Source organism: Anguilla rostrata, chromosome 8, assembly GCF_018555375.3.
Source record: "Anguilla rostrata isolate EN2019 chromosome 8, ASM1855537v3, whole genome shotgun sequence".
In the NCBI taxonomy this organism is placed as follows: Eukaryota; Metazoa; Chordata; class Actinopteri; order Anguilliformes; family Anguillidae; genus Anguilla; species Anguilla rostrata.
Window position 1 is genome coordinate 14,654,850 of NC_057940.1, and position 14,630 is coordinate 14,669,479.

The following is a 14,630-nucleotide window of genomic DNA, read 5'->3' on the forward strand; positions in this document are numbered from 1 at the left end:
AAGTGATCTTAAAAAAAAAACTTCATAAGGAATTCAGGGAATTAAATAAATTCTGTTTATACAATGAAAACCAGCCCTTATGTTCTGTGGTGATTTTTCAGTTAATTAATTGGAATTCTAGTTAATGTCCTGATTTCACTGAAATGATATTCTCCCCAACCCTGTGATGTCTGACTCTGCCAAACCCTGTAAAATAGCTTTCTTTGACAATGTAATATAGGTGCTTTCACTCATCCACACACAATAAATGGGGTTAAGACATTTTGTAGTGAAACATTAAGCAGACATAGGTCACAGCATCATCTGCACAAGGTAATCAAAATCATAAATACGACGTAGTATTTACAGCATTTGCTCACTGACCCTACATCCCTGCAACGTCGGGCCATTGTGTAAATGCTCAAAATTGTCAGGAAACGTGGGACCAGGACCCAAACGCAGAGTAAAAAACTCAAACTCCAAACTGAGAATTTACTTTTAATAAGAACAAAACCGAGGGACACAAAAACAAAGCCACGCAGGGCAAGTCTCAAAAAAGACAAAGCAAAAAGTCCTTCAAACACAAAAACAAAGAAAATCCAAGAATGCAAAACAAATAGAAAACGTAACTCGGGCAGGGCAAAAACAGGCAGGAGCGCGGATAGAAACACTCAGGACACAAAACACAGAGTTAAAGGCACACGCAGAAACACATAAGCCGTGTTTCCACCGCAGGAACTATACCCCGGAACTAGGAACCTTTTGAGGAACTCAGTGCGTTTCCACCGCAGGAACTAGGGTCTAAATTTAGTTCTGGGGGATTTGTTTTACCCCCCAAAACGTTCCTGCTCGGGGGGTAGTACTTTCCGAAAGTACAGGAACCTTTTGGGTGGAGCTTGCAGCGCTGAACATTTCTGATTGGTCGAGTACTCGTAGCATTTGTGTTGTATTTATTTTCCGCCATTACCCGCCATGTTTGAAAATATGCAGCGGCAAACCAATTTATTTTCATAATAACTTCAAATCAAACTTGTATGTTATGCGGCGCAGTAGCCTACTTTTGGTTATAGCCTGTCAACGTCTTGGAATTATAACGTGTGCTCTTCTGTTCTTTTCTTGCTTTAGTATTCGTTTTATAAAATGCTAAGCATTCGTGCTGGGACAGCATATTACGTAGGCTACCAAAACATTCAAACGGATTAATTCGGTTGCTGAATATTTTCTTCCGGATTTTCTTTGTTAGCCTGTTGTAATTGACTCAAAACGTTTGATACAGTTATGTGAGGTATGCGGTAGTTCTGCATAATTAACATTGGTGATACAGTACAAGCAAACTGGAAATCACCTTCCGCACTTTTTATCCGGGTAAAATAACAGGTTAATTCTAGTAATCTTCCCTTTAGCTTTTTCAGACTGCCGTAATTTCACTCAATTTTACTGCCATTTTTCAATTCCACGAAAAGACCAGGAAGACTATGGACTCATTTATGGTGCATGGTTCGCATCTGGAGGGCACACTTCGCTGCTCGGCTAGCAGTAACTTCGAAGGAAAGCAAACGGTGGCTGTACCACTACTAATTTACATTTTCACGCAAGTCCGAGTTTTCGTTCTATTCTTGTCATTTTGCGATTAGCCTATATGGAATTGACGACGAGAAAGTAATAAAACAGCAAATTGTTTACAAGGTGTGCATGTTTTCTGCTGTTAATGAATGTGTTTGAGAGGATATTTGAAAATCAATAAATACAAAAGCAACCATATATAGTCATTGTTGGTAACCCGTTGTATATAAGTGGAATAAACCCCTCCGGGCTGTCCCGGTTATTAGAAAATAATGTAGGCTACTTCGGTGGTAGTATGGGGTTACAGAAGAAATCATATGACAGATGGACCGACGACAACGTCAGTGGGCTAATTTGCCTAATCTTCGCGGTACTTTAGACCCCGGTGGAAACGCAGACAACCATTGGCTGAAGGAACCTTTTAGTTCCTGGTAAAGTAGTTCCTGGGACTGAAAGTTCCGGGTAATTTTGGTGGAAACGCGGCTATAGGGAAACACAAGGACCCAGCACACGAGTCAGGGAAGCAAAGAACTTAAATAGACACAACACTAACAAGACACAGGAGGGCACAATGCACAATCAGACCACAGAGAGGGAAGGGAAAACGAGACATAACCAAAAAACAATAATTGAATAATTGAAAACAATAATACAATTAAACAGGGAAAAGGAACAGAACTGCAAACTGAGGTGCCGCCAATTGGCGGCCCAAAAAAGGAAACGCAGACAAACACAGAACCATGACACAAAATACTAGGCATTCAAACAGTGATGCAGTGGCGACCATGTGTGCTTACTGGAAAAAAATTCCAAAGATTCACTTTAAATGGGGATTCTTAGAACCCATGGAGTAAATTACTCAATGGAATGGAAACATGAATAAATGCTCTTGTACACTGATTGAAGGCTTTCCAGGAAAAAAGATGTCAACAAGTGTCTGCAATTTTCACTGCATGATATGAATTTAGTTAATTTCCTGAATTTCTTATAAAAAGTGTTTTTGTCTTTATTTAACTTCTTTTAATACCAATGTGTAATTTTAATTCTGGATGTTCATGTATTCCATTTTAGACACTTTCAAACAAATCTGCACAGAACTCAGGAAGAGACCCCAGGCCCTGAATTATTTTATTGGACTGTGGCTGTGTGGCTGGTTATGCATTGTGGTCCATAAGTATTTGGATATCTATTAAATCTATATAAAATTAAAACTAAGGGGGCTGGTTAGTTTTATTTATTATTATTGCAGAATTCTAAATAATCTCAAGGAGTGTTGATTTTGGTGAATTTTGTGAAACCATGCTTGTAAAACACACATTGTTATGTGCAAATTAGTTTCTTTGTTACAGTTAAAATCTACTGTGCCTTACTGAAACACAAAGCAGCAAGAAACTGAAAACAAAGGTATGTAAGAGAAATTGTGCCAACACCTCCTTTTCATAAGAAAATTGCCAGACATTAGTAACACCAGTTACATGGATACACAGAAATGCCTCTTACAACTTAGTAAAATGTGCTATATAAATACATTATAATTGATTTGACTGGCTGAGAACAGCTGGTGGGTGTTTGCAGTTCTCAGTGAGTGAAACTGTGTTATTAGGGTGCTTTTAGGATAGTCTGTAACCATCCATGTTTGCATGTTGGATTGCACTATTAATAACAGTCACATAAAATTGTCTTGGAAAAGCTTCACAGGAGCCATTGTAAACCACTGATTGATCAACGATACTGGCAAACTTGCTGACCTGACGTCACTTCTGGGTGAAGACGCGAAGACTGGTAACTGGTACTGGCACCCTGTTTTACTAACTGTTCTTTTGTCATTTGTTTTGAACAATGTCTCTTGAAGGGGAACTGCAGGAACTGAGAGAAATGTTGAAAGCTGATAATGACTGTTTGTTACGGGAGCGTACAGCACCCCCGGCTCCTAATGATGACCCTAGGCCCTCTACTAGTGCTCCCCCTACAGGTGCTTTCCTGACAGAACGGCTCTTCTATATCCCTAGAGAGAGGAAGTGTCCGGAGTAATTCTGGAATGGGCATACTGGTTGTTATGGATCCCCCGGTCCCCTGTCCAAGCCTGATGTGCCTGGTGTGCTGGGCATGAACATCATACGCGAGTGCTATGATGAACTCTTTGGACAGCATAGCCGTGCCCTTTTTGACCTCCCCTTAGTGCAGCAAGCCCTTAAACCCTGGCAGCAAGCCCTGCAATACTGTCATCAGGCTCATCTTAAGGCAGCGCAGGATAGGGCAGGCATAGTCACAGTACGTGGTAGGAGGTCAATACATGTCCCCGGGGGCACCGCAAAATTAGTGCCCACAACATGCTCCCAGAACTACTTTGACCCCGCTAGCGCTGGGTTCTTTGAACCTTTAAATTTGGAGTGTTCTCTTCCAGCTGGTCTACTAATCTTTCCTGCCATGGTAAAGGTGATTAGAGGCACAGCATACATTCCAGTAGCCAACGTAGGGGTCACCGATGCTACTCTCTACCCCCGCCTGCCAGTCGGCATGCTGAGCCAAGCGCAGGTAGTGAGCTTACCCGAGGGGGTCACTGAGGTGGTCGAGGGGCCACCCAAGCTTCGGGTTCTAGCCTCTACCCCCTCCCATACTGGTCAGGTGGGATCTGTACAAGACACTGTACAGTCCTTAGATCTGGCAGTGCTCATTGAGCAAGAGCAGGAGAAAGTCATGGCTCTTATTTATAAATATGAATCTGTTTTTTCTGCCCGTGAAGGTGATCTAGGGTGTACAAATCTCATTTCACATGACATCCCCTTACTTGATGACGTGCCAGCCCATAAAAGGTTCAGGCACATTCCTCCTTCAGATTATGATGCAGTTAAGGTTCATATCCGCCAGCTGTTGGATAGCCAGGTTATCTAGGAGAACAGTAGCCCCTATATCTCTCCTATCATCCTGGTCAAGAAGAAGGACGGCAGCCTTCGCATGTGTGTCGACTATCGACAGCTAAACAGCAAGACACGCCGAGATGCCTTTCCTCTCCCTAGGATTGAGGACTCCTTGGATGCGCTGTCAGGGGCCTGCTGGTTCTCCACCATGGACCTGGCAAGTGGTTACAATTGCCTACGCCAACTTTTCACTCCCTTTCATCCAGGAGTTTGACACCAGTCACAGCGGCTTGGGGCAGTGGCTCGCACGAACAGGATGGCAAGGTACGGCCCATCACTTACGCCAGTCACGGGCTGAGCCCTACTGAAAGAAATATGTCTAATTATAGCTCGATGAAGTTGGAATTTTTAGCCTTGAAATGGGCCATTACGGAAAGATTTTGTGAGTACCTGCTGGGCCAGAAGTGCATTGTCTGGACCGACAACAATCCACTCAGTTACTTAAACACTGCCCAATGCTGCTACTGAGCAGCATTGGGCAGCCCAGCTATCAGCCTTTGACTAACCATTAACCATTGATTTTACCCTCCTGGAGCCTTCTCAGGGTGGCAGAGAGAACGTTTTGATTATGACTGACATCTTCTCTAAGTTCACACAGGCCGTCCCCACCCGGGATCAGCGGGCATCCACAGTGGCCAACGTCCTGGTGAATGAGTGGTTTGGGGTCCCAGCACGCATTCATTCCAATCAAGGCCGGAGCTTTGAGAGTGCCCTAATTCGGCAGCTGTGTGACATCCGGGCAACCGGAAGACCCACACTACACCGTACCACCCCCAGGGGAATAGTCAATGTGAAAGATTCAATTGAACCTTGCACGACCTTCTGTGTACTTTGCCTTTGGAGAAGAAGAGGGATTGGTCCAAGTACCTGCCTCAATCACCTTCTTTTGTAATACAACAATTCATCAGTCCACGGGTGAGTCCCCTTACTTTTTAATGTTCGGGCAAGAGCCTCAGCTTTCTGTCGACTTCCTTTTAGGCTGAGTCAGTGCGCCCACCCATGGCAGCGTCAGTGACTGGGTTCAGGAGCACCAGCGGCAGCTCCAGACAGCCTTTTATGGAGCACGGGAGCGGTTGAAAGCGGCTGCAAGTCGTCGAAAGGAGCGGCATGATCAGACTGTAACCAACATCGACCTGAAAGCGCACCAGCTTGTCTACTTGCGGGACCATGGCGTGAGAGGGTGATGCAAAATTCAGGATGCTTGGAGCTCTAGGGTCTACAAGGTCGTGAAGGCACCCAACAATGGGGGTCCTGTTTTCTCGATTGCACCACTCGAAAATCCTGAGCAGGTAAAGCATGTACATAGGACGATGCTGAAACTGGTCCCGCCAAACCTCTACCCTGCCCTCCCTCCTAGGATGGAACCTGCAGAACAGGAGATTGTCCATGCTGGCACTGAAGAGGAGGAAGATGAGGTGAATGGAGCCCTCTCGAGAGGAGGCCCATCTATTGGTGGCCCCCTCAGGCCTTCCGGTCAACTATCCAACATCTGCTAATCCTGTAGTGACTTTGTCTGCGTCCCCTTCACCCCTGCCCTTTGTGGCTTCCACTGAGGATGGCCCCAGCACCAGCCGAGTGGTCCCAAGAAGAACTGCTTGTACCACGGCTGGCCATCATCCCAACCCACACCATCTACCAGAGACGGTATGGAGTAGAGTAAGTGGGGCCGCGATTCCCCGGGTACCTGGGTCCAGTAGCATGGCAACAGCTCTTTTTAGGCCTTGGAGTTAAAGTGTTATTTAATCTGTCTCTTTTCTTTTTCTATCGTCGGGCCACCGATGCAAAAGCTGGGGGTAGATTGTGACCGAGCCTTCAGTAATCCTGGTGAGTGCTTGTGCTACTTCACTCTTAAACGACTATTGAAACTTGTACTATTTTATAACTCAAACTAGGTGATTGACCCTGTTTCCATGCTTGATGGCAGACCGCTGTTCCTAGTTTTGCATCGCCATAGGTAGGTTCATGGTGGTTTGTTTACATCTTTTAATGCGGCGCACTGAGCGTCTCTTAATTGCCATTATGGTAACCACAAATTATAAAGACCATCTAAATCATTCTGTGCCATTGTTATCATTGCAGGGAAACTCCACTGCTGTTTTCCCTTTTTGTGTTGCCCTTACTCTTGCCTTGCAGCTTGCGCTTGGAGCGCGCTAGCTGTTATTGTCTTAAGCGTAGGAATGTGTCTACGGTTTTATGCTCCGCAATTGTTTGCTTTCTATTGCAGTTTGTCTGTATCTGCTATATGCATTCTTGCTGCGCTCCTGAAGACACCGCGTGCCCGGTGCGTGATTGGCTGAATTATCTCTGCACCCGCACTGAACCTTGCGCTGGAGCCTGATTGAAGAAATGTTGGTTTTCTTTATTTTGTTGTCCATTTAATTTGATAGTATTTTGTTCCTTTCTGGTTCAGCCAGGTCCAGTGCACCTTTAAGGGATATTGTAATCTTGAAGACAAACCAACTGTGTAACTGCCTGCTTTTGTTTTTGAAATACATTCCCTGTGTTCTAGATCTCCTTTGGAGCAGTGGGTAGCTGTGCTGTGGGTATTGCCAGTTTAGGGTCCCCCTCTTTCTCACACGCATGTGGCTGAGTATTGCACTACACCTTATATTCCTTCCGCCTGACTCCTATATCCATTTGCCGTAGCTGAGATCTTTCGACTAGTGATATACGACCCATGCCTGTATAGTATATATAGTATTAGAGCAATGGAGCATGTGTGCCGGTGTGGTTGTGAGTATGGTTAGCGTCTCCATGGTTTCCCATAGTAAGCTCCTACTCCCTGCGGTCAGCCTGCCTCTCTCCATAGTAGAGTATACTAGTAATTTTAGGTCCACCTCCTATTCAATGCATTTTGTAGCTGTTCTAGGCAAAAACCTATTTAAATAATGGATTTATCTACTTTTAATTAATTTTACTAAAATACATCATTGTGAATGAGAATAAAATGTTTTTTTTTTTTGAACTAACGTTTGTTTCTTCATAGCCTCCTTTTCTTCTCTTCACAGCAATAAATAAATTGATACTTATGTTTTGAACTTAAAATCACGTCTCTGTTCCTCTTTTACAAACTTACCTGAATGGGGTAAACATTGTGTGTGTAACAAGTGTTCACAACTAGTTCCTTGGGTGAAATCCCCAAAGTCGCGTAGTCGAGCTACTTAATCTTTCTGTGCTCTAGCCGGCCTGGTCACACATGGATGTTTTGATTTTGTGGCACTGAAAGACCACAAGCTGACAGCTCCATGGTCTTCACAGAGACCAGTCGCATCCACTGCAGACAAGGGCAAGAGAGAGATTTCATGGTCCCTAAATGATAACAGTGAAATTCTGTGAGCTAACCTATAAAGCCAGCAAGCTTTAATCAGACCAAATTTAGCTAATATCTATTCTATGTTAGTCCATTACCAGAGTCTGATTGGCCATTGGGAGAGGCGAGACATTTTCCTGTGGGCCACTGGTTTTTTAGTCCTTAAAACATGCCGTTAGTTTGATTATTTTCCATACTCAAAACCAATCATGCCTCTAGGAAGGACAGTGCTACCTCCAGGTTTCAGGAACTAAAATTGCAATCTCCACACTGTATGCCCTTTTATGCCAAAATGAATTATTAAAAATAGCATAGTAAATGGAAAAATGGCTATTTTTTATTTATCCTATTTTATTATAAACACAAAGCATAAACCCCTAAAATGTTTAATTTATCTCTTGCATGTGATGGTAGACCTAAGTCATAATAACCTTTGAACTTCAAACTTAAAGGACCATGGCCATAGCCCATTTATTACATATTTCCTGCTGACAATTATGTCGGGATTAAGAGAATTGCTGTCATGCCCCCGTGTTTCGGTTGTCTTATGGTTTCCCTTGTGTTCCAGTTATTTCTGTTCCGCGTGCCTTATTCCTCACCACGTCTTTGCTTTTCCCCACAGGGTGGGCGTGATCTTTCCCCATGCACTCCTTAATCACTTCCAGCCCTCAGCAATTTTCACACTCGTTTCAGATCACATTCCTCACACCCTCCCTGATTAATTCCTATCAGCACCAGGTTATAAAGCCACACTTTTTGTTTCTGTCTTTGCCAGATCGTTGATTTGTTGCCCAGCGTCACTCTTACTATTGTGTATATCCTAGCCTTGCACCATTTTCGATACCCTGTTTCCGCTGCACCTTCCCTGGTTTTCCTCCCCTCGCACTGTTTCCTTGGCAACAGATTGTTGTTTGTTCATGTACCTTGTTCAGTGTTTCCCCGTCTGTCGTGCCTGCGTGTTGTCTGCGTTGTGTCTTGTTCTGTGTTCCCTGTTCTTCCCTATTACCTCCCCAGCTCCAACCTCCCGATCCAGCCCGTCCTTCGCCGGCCTCCCAGTCCCCAAAGTTTACAGAATTAAAGTAAGCATGAGAGTGAAACATTAACTACAATAGCAGTATATAAAGCATGAAAGCTGCATTAAAGCTCAGTAGTATTCTCTCAACAATGATCACCAACAACATTTTTAAACTCCAAAAAAAAAAAAAAAAAAAAAAACACAGGGGTTGGAGGGTCCATTCTCAGGGCAGAGAATCTAATTGCAGGCCCTTGTCCCCTCCAGGCCCAGGTGCGACTGCACTGCCAGCACCCTGTCGTGCTCTACCAGTGTGCAGAATAGGCACATTGGGACAATCATGGACCTGAAATTCATCCTTAGAAGCAAAGAGGAAGTGGGCTGCTGAATGAAATTGCACAGAGAGGGTAAATTTGCTTTAATAAATTGCCATCTTATATTTCTATTTAAAAACTTCAGATGCAGACCTGCATGTCACTGAGGCCAAACTCTGTTTCATACAAAATGGCACAGATGGTACATAATATAAATTATGATTATTTCTACAATGTATAGTTATGAAGTAAATGGTGAAATTCAGCAATGCTAACAGTGTTCTTGTCTTTTTTTGTGGTTTTTCTCTGCCGATTCTCAAGACCTTTATGAGTTTAAACCTTTTTCTAGGATGAGTCATCAAGCCATCCCTAGCCTAGTGGCTACTGCAAGGTTTAGTAATAATGCCTAGGAATGAGGAAAAGAGTGGATCTGTTGACAAAAGTAGTGCAGAACCTCACCAAACTCCACTGGCTGTACAAAATAAATATTGGCTGACTTACCGGGATATGTACACACAAACACACACATGGTCACGCTCAAAAATAATAATCCATAAAATGAACATAAAACAAACAGCCAAATAATCCTGTTTGCATTGTTAAAATGTTTGCATGCAATGTTTTAAGTTGTCTGAAGTTTCACGTCCTTGTCTACCTTTTTTTGTTCTTTGTAGCTGATATTCTTGGTATACTAATAATCTTGTGGAACATTAATAAGCAACAGGGGTATAATACCCAGGAGGACATGCTAAATAACGTGAAGACACATTTCCTTTTTGCAAAGTCAGTGATCAAGGGTACCGAGAGTATTTTAATGTGAAAGAATCATGAAAATTAACTGATATTTTATATTTAAAACTGGAACATCTTTGCATGTTTAAGAACATCATGGTACCCGTTGTTCTATGTGTAATTAGGGAACTTTAAGCTGCATATGGGAATTAGATTTCATCCAATCTCGAGACTGAAAACAATCTACACTGCGTCATCTTGATGCCAATCAGGGAAAAGATGTGCTTTTATGACCAAATTTGAATATGGTGGCTACATGTACCCTTTTCCTTATTAGGTTTTACTCTTTGAGCCCGAAGGTGATTGACATTTTTTCACTACCCTCAGTTTTTTTTACAGATTAAAGAGGTTTAGTCAGTAGTTAAGCCCTCATTTAACCACTTATTTTATTCACAAGATTTGTCCCTATCATACGTCAAGGCCTGGATATGATAGGATATGATTAGTTGGTAGGCCCTAATATAGGAGGAAAGAAAATAATTTCCGCTTTGTTAAATAAATGTGCTCTTTTGATTATATCTTCAAAACAAAAAGTATCAGCTCTGGTATATCATCTTACATTTTGAGAATAGATTTTATGGATTGATATCATCATATCATTAGGACATACCATTGCTTTATAATCAATAAAAATATTGGCAGAGTACCAGGTGCTCAGAGAACCAAACTGGTTAAATAAGTTATTTTATTTTTATGAGACCGCAACTAATTCAAACAATAATAATTATATTTAACAATAATAAATTACAAAATAAATAATGTATCACTATATAACTATAAGATAAAGCAAAAATAAAAACCTCTATAAATAATTATGCATAAAACGGCTAATTATATTTTTTGTCATAAACTGAATGATTAGGCTACAAGCAACTGAGGCTGGTGACAGCCTACAAAATGGACACAAATCCCAATGTATCAAACACAGTTTGAACAGTAGGTTTTGTTCATAACAATGGGTATGATGCAATAGTTATTATTGTCAATATAGTCAAAGAATATATACATTGTATATATACACAAGCAGTAAAAACATGTAACCACTTAGAATAGCCTGCATATCTCATCATTTACAGTAAGGAAGATCATTTTTGATTTTAACAAATATTAAAATTTAAATTTATTTCTGATCGCCTACTTTAAATACTAATTATTTTATCCTCAAAGAACTGTGAGATTTGCCCCCACAATAAATGGGCTAATAGAATTTAAAGGATAAGTCCAGCGTATTTTTGTATTTTTCTTATGATCAAATTATTATATGAAAAAAATGTGAAAGATAGATCACAGGCTATATTTTGATGCATTAAAATTATCTGGGCTGCATTTCCCAGTTTTGATGAACATTAACGTTCTACGAAGGTTTCTAAGGTATACCTTTCAAAAGGAGCTCGCTTCTCTGCAAGTGTTTCCCAAACTATACCTTAGCAGTTGCCTAAAGGACAGTTTCAAAAGTACGTTGTAAGTTGGAGCTGTCCTTCACTGTCATGCTGAAAAGTGTATCAATCGATGCCACGCAAATTGAATGTCTCACTTGTAAAAGCTTATGAATGATGTTTTAATATAACAAGTGTTGTCATAATCATTGCACTTCAATCTAATATTGCAGAAGAGGAAGCTATGCCTACTAAAGATCATCTGCTAATCTCTTTAAGAGTCAAGACGAGACCTTGTGGTAGTTTCAATAAATACATAGGTTACAAAAGACAAAATAAAGAGCATCAATTGGGACATATAAGCCATAGTCTGGGACTTCTTGGAAGCCCAGGAAAAAGGATATATGGGTGAATTATTTTGTTCTTATTGAAACAAAGTTCTGATGTGTGGTGTGGGGATGGCTGGTTTAAGCAGCCACACCTGCCCTGGGTCAAGCTAATTAGACCTGGCCAATTGGATAATTGGTTAAGAATGAGATAATTGGCCAGGCTAATTAGACCCAGGAACAGGAGTGGCTGCCCCTGTGCGTAGTGAGGTAATCACTGCGCACAGGTTAAATCTGCCATCCCCACCCACATCAGGAGCTCTCTGTCATGACAGGGTTTAACATCTGCTCATTTGGCTATACCATCTTGCCAAACCCTCGTGGAATAAATGTGGACTGTTTTAACATCATCTCCCTGTGTCTCTGTGCTGGAGGGCCCCAAGGAAAGCCACTTCGGTGGCCTGTGGCAGGCGTGTTTGCCACATGATGTTAATTTGTTTTTGTCACACAATATATAGGCAACTGTAGCAGCATATCAGCTGATTCCTGCGGACTTTTCTCTGCAGTGCAAAAATTATCGTAGATGAAAGGAAAAAGTGCGTCTGTGGAAATTGATCATGATTAATTCTATACTGGGTATGCCTTATGAATAGGCCTACCTGTTAAAGTGATATGTTCATCCACCTTGATTTGCTGTTGGATAGTCTTAAGTTTAAACAAGAATATCATTATTGGGTTGTTTACTGAAAATCATAAAACAAGAAAGAAATGTCCTGTAATGTTGATATTCACCCAGTGCTATTTTGTTTTATATAGGAGGTGTGAGCTATAAGGAAAGGGATGTAGATCACTTGGCTAAATGATTGTCCTGTTTGTTCATTATGAGCCACCGTACCTGTATGTGTGCTTATTGCTAGGCCAATCAACGTGCTCTAGTTCCGTCTAGTTCGATCATGCAAGTAGACTCACTCAATGTCGGCTTTGCTCACACTGGTTTTATATTCTTAATAGACTGGCGGTTTGTTCCAAGTCAGTGTGATCATTGACTCACAACAAACAAACTAATTTATGCAGGTTATGCAGTCAGAGGCCATATCCTCAGTTAGCTCCACTACATAAAAATAACATATTTTTTCTCAAATTGGATTAGTATTATGGATAGGCCCTATACTTTATTACCATCATGACGGGAATAGGCAGGTGAAACGACAACATTCTCATGATGTGCTATGCACAGAAACGTTTGGATAATTCATTTTCATGAAGTTAATATTAAACTATCTATGTCATTTGTGCATGCAGTTGTAGGCTCTTCGATGCACACTGTAGTACAACTGTTGATTTGAAAAGCACAAATGTTGGCCTAATAAGGCTAAAATTGTGACAGGATGAGCGGAGCGCATCGCTAAGGGACAGCTACGAGTACCCCAGACCACCCTTCTAAAGGTATACCTTTCAAAAGGTATACCGTAGCTAAGGAGGCTCTGGAAAACATCTCAACATCTAAAGGAAGACCTTAAGGTAGACCTTACGATGCACGTAGCGCTAAGGAGGCTGTGGGAAATGCAGCCCTGATCAGTAGATATCTCCCTATAACCTCAGTTAAACCATGTGAGTAGCAGGTTTAACTTAAACCTCAGTTAACTGCGAGTAGAGGTCACTCTTAATAGATGTCAGCAGGACACAGCAACTGTGTCTAGAACACAGATGCGCATTAAATCACAGGTTCTGAGGACACAGCAACCAGGTTCACGAGACCACATGACCTGTTGTGGACAACACAGGTTTGAACTTGCTTTAAACCCTAAACTGCTGCCAAGCTAGACAGAGCAACATCCCCAAGAAGTTTAATCTACAGATGATGACTGGCCTATTACATTGCAGCTCTGTCATCACATGCCTGCTTTAAAATGATTTGACCGACTGGTGTCCCTAGTGAACACTCAAGAAATAAACCCATTTTCTGCACAATTCGCTTTAAAGCTTCACTGCTTCAGCTAAGCCTCATTTCCCCACCACTACAAATAAAGCATAAACACAAGAACACAAGACAAAATGAACAGGAGTGTACACAGAAGGTAACTAAACTGGAGAACATGAAACAGCAAACTGGAAAACTAGAGAACACAAGTGACGTGCAAACTGAGCAAAAGCAACTGAAAAAGCAAGCACAGTAGTACTTATTGAGTTTTATGATAGTTGGCAAACAACTTTAGTGTGCAATATCACCATCTTACCAAAATAATTATTGCCTTCTACATCTAATTATTGAAAGTAATGTGTTCATATGCCACAGACTAGACCTGCATTCTTTAGGAAGTGAAATTTGTACTTAAAAGCAATGATGCTGATGGCTTCTTTTGAGAATCTCAATACACTGCGCTTTGTTTTCTGACAACTTCTCAAACAGTTAACAAACAAAGACACTGGGGAAACAAGGAACGTAAATACACAGGGAAACAGATTCAGACAATGAATCTAACAAGCAGACACATGCAAACAGAACAACAACCAGTAATTTGAAGTTAAATTTTAACCAATTAACAAGACAAGGGAACAGAAACCCCAAGGGAAGGAAAGCAGGCTGCTTCTGGTAGATATCTAGGGGAATCATGACAAGAAAGGCTGACATGGCTGACTACAATTATAGGAAAATGTGCTTGATTATGAATCAGTTAAATGAAAATAAAAATAAAGAAGTTTAACATTTTAAATGTGATTTCTTCCTTAAATAGTCACCATCTTCATGTTATTTTTGGTTTGAAATACTCTATAAATATTAAATGCAAAACACAAAAGCAGCATTTTTTTTCTCTCTGCAGAGACACAGAATGATGACACCAGGATGGGATAAAGTGTATCTGGGGCAGATGTAAACTTACATTAAGCTCACACGAACCTTTCTGTTTACATTGAGTGCTGAGAGATGGATTCGCTATTTGCTTTCCATTCAGCCATGACAATGTGCTTCTCAAAGCAGCTCCTCTTTGTATGCTTTGATTAGCCTGACTAAGATGCAGTAATTTCTCATGAAACACTA

General features: G+C 41.4%; 1 pseudogene; it reads left to right on the forward strand.

The window, feature by feature from the left end:
* The first annotated feature begins 3,969 nt into the window (after positions 1 to 3,969).
* On the forward strand, positions 3,970 to 6,098 carry LOC135260315 (uncharacterized; annotated as a pseudogene).
* Positions 6,099 to 14,630: the final 8,532 nt, after the last annotated feature.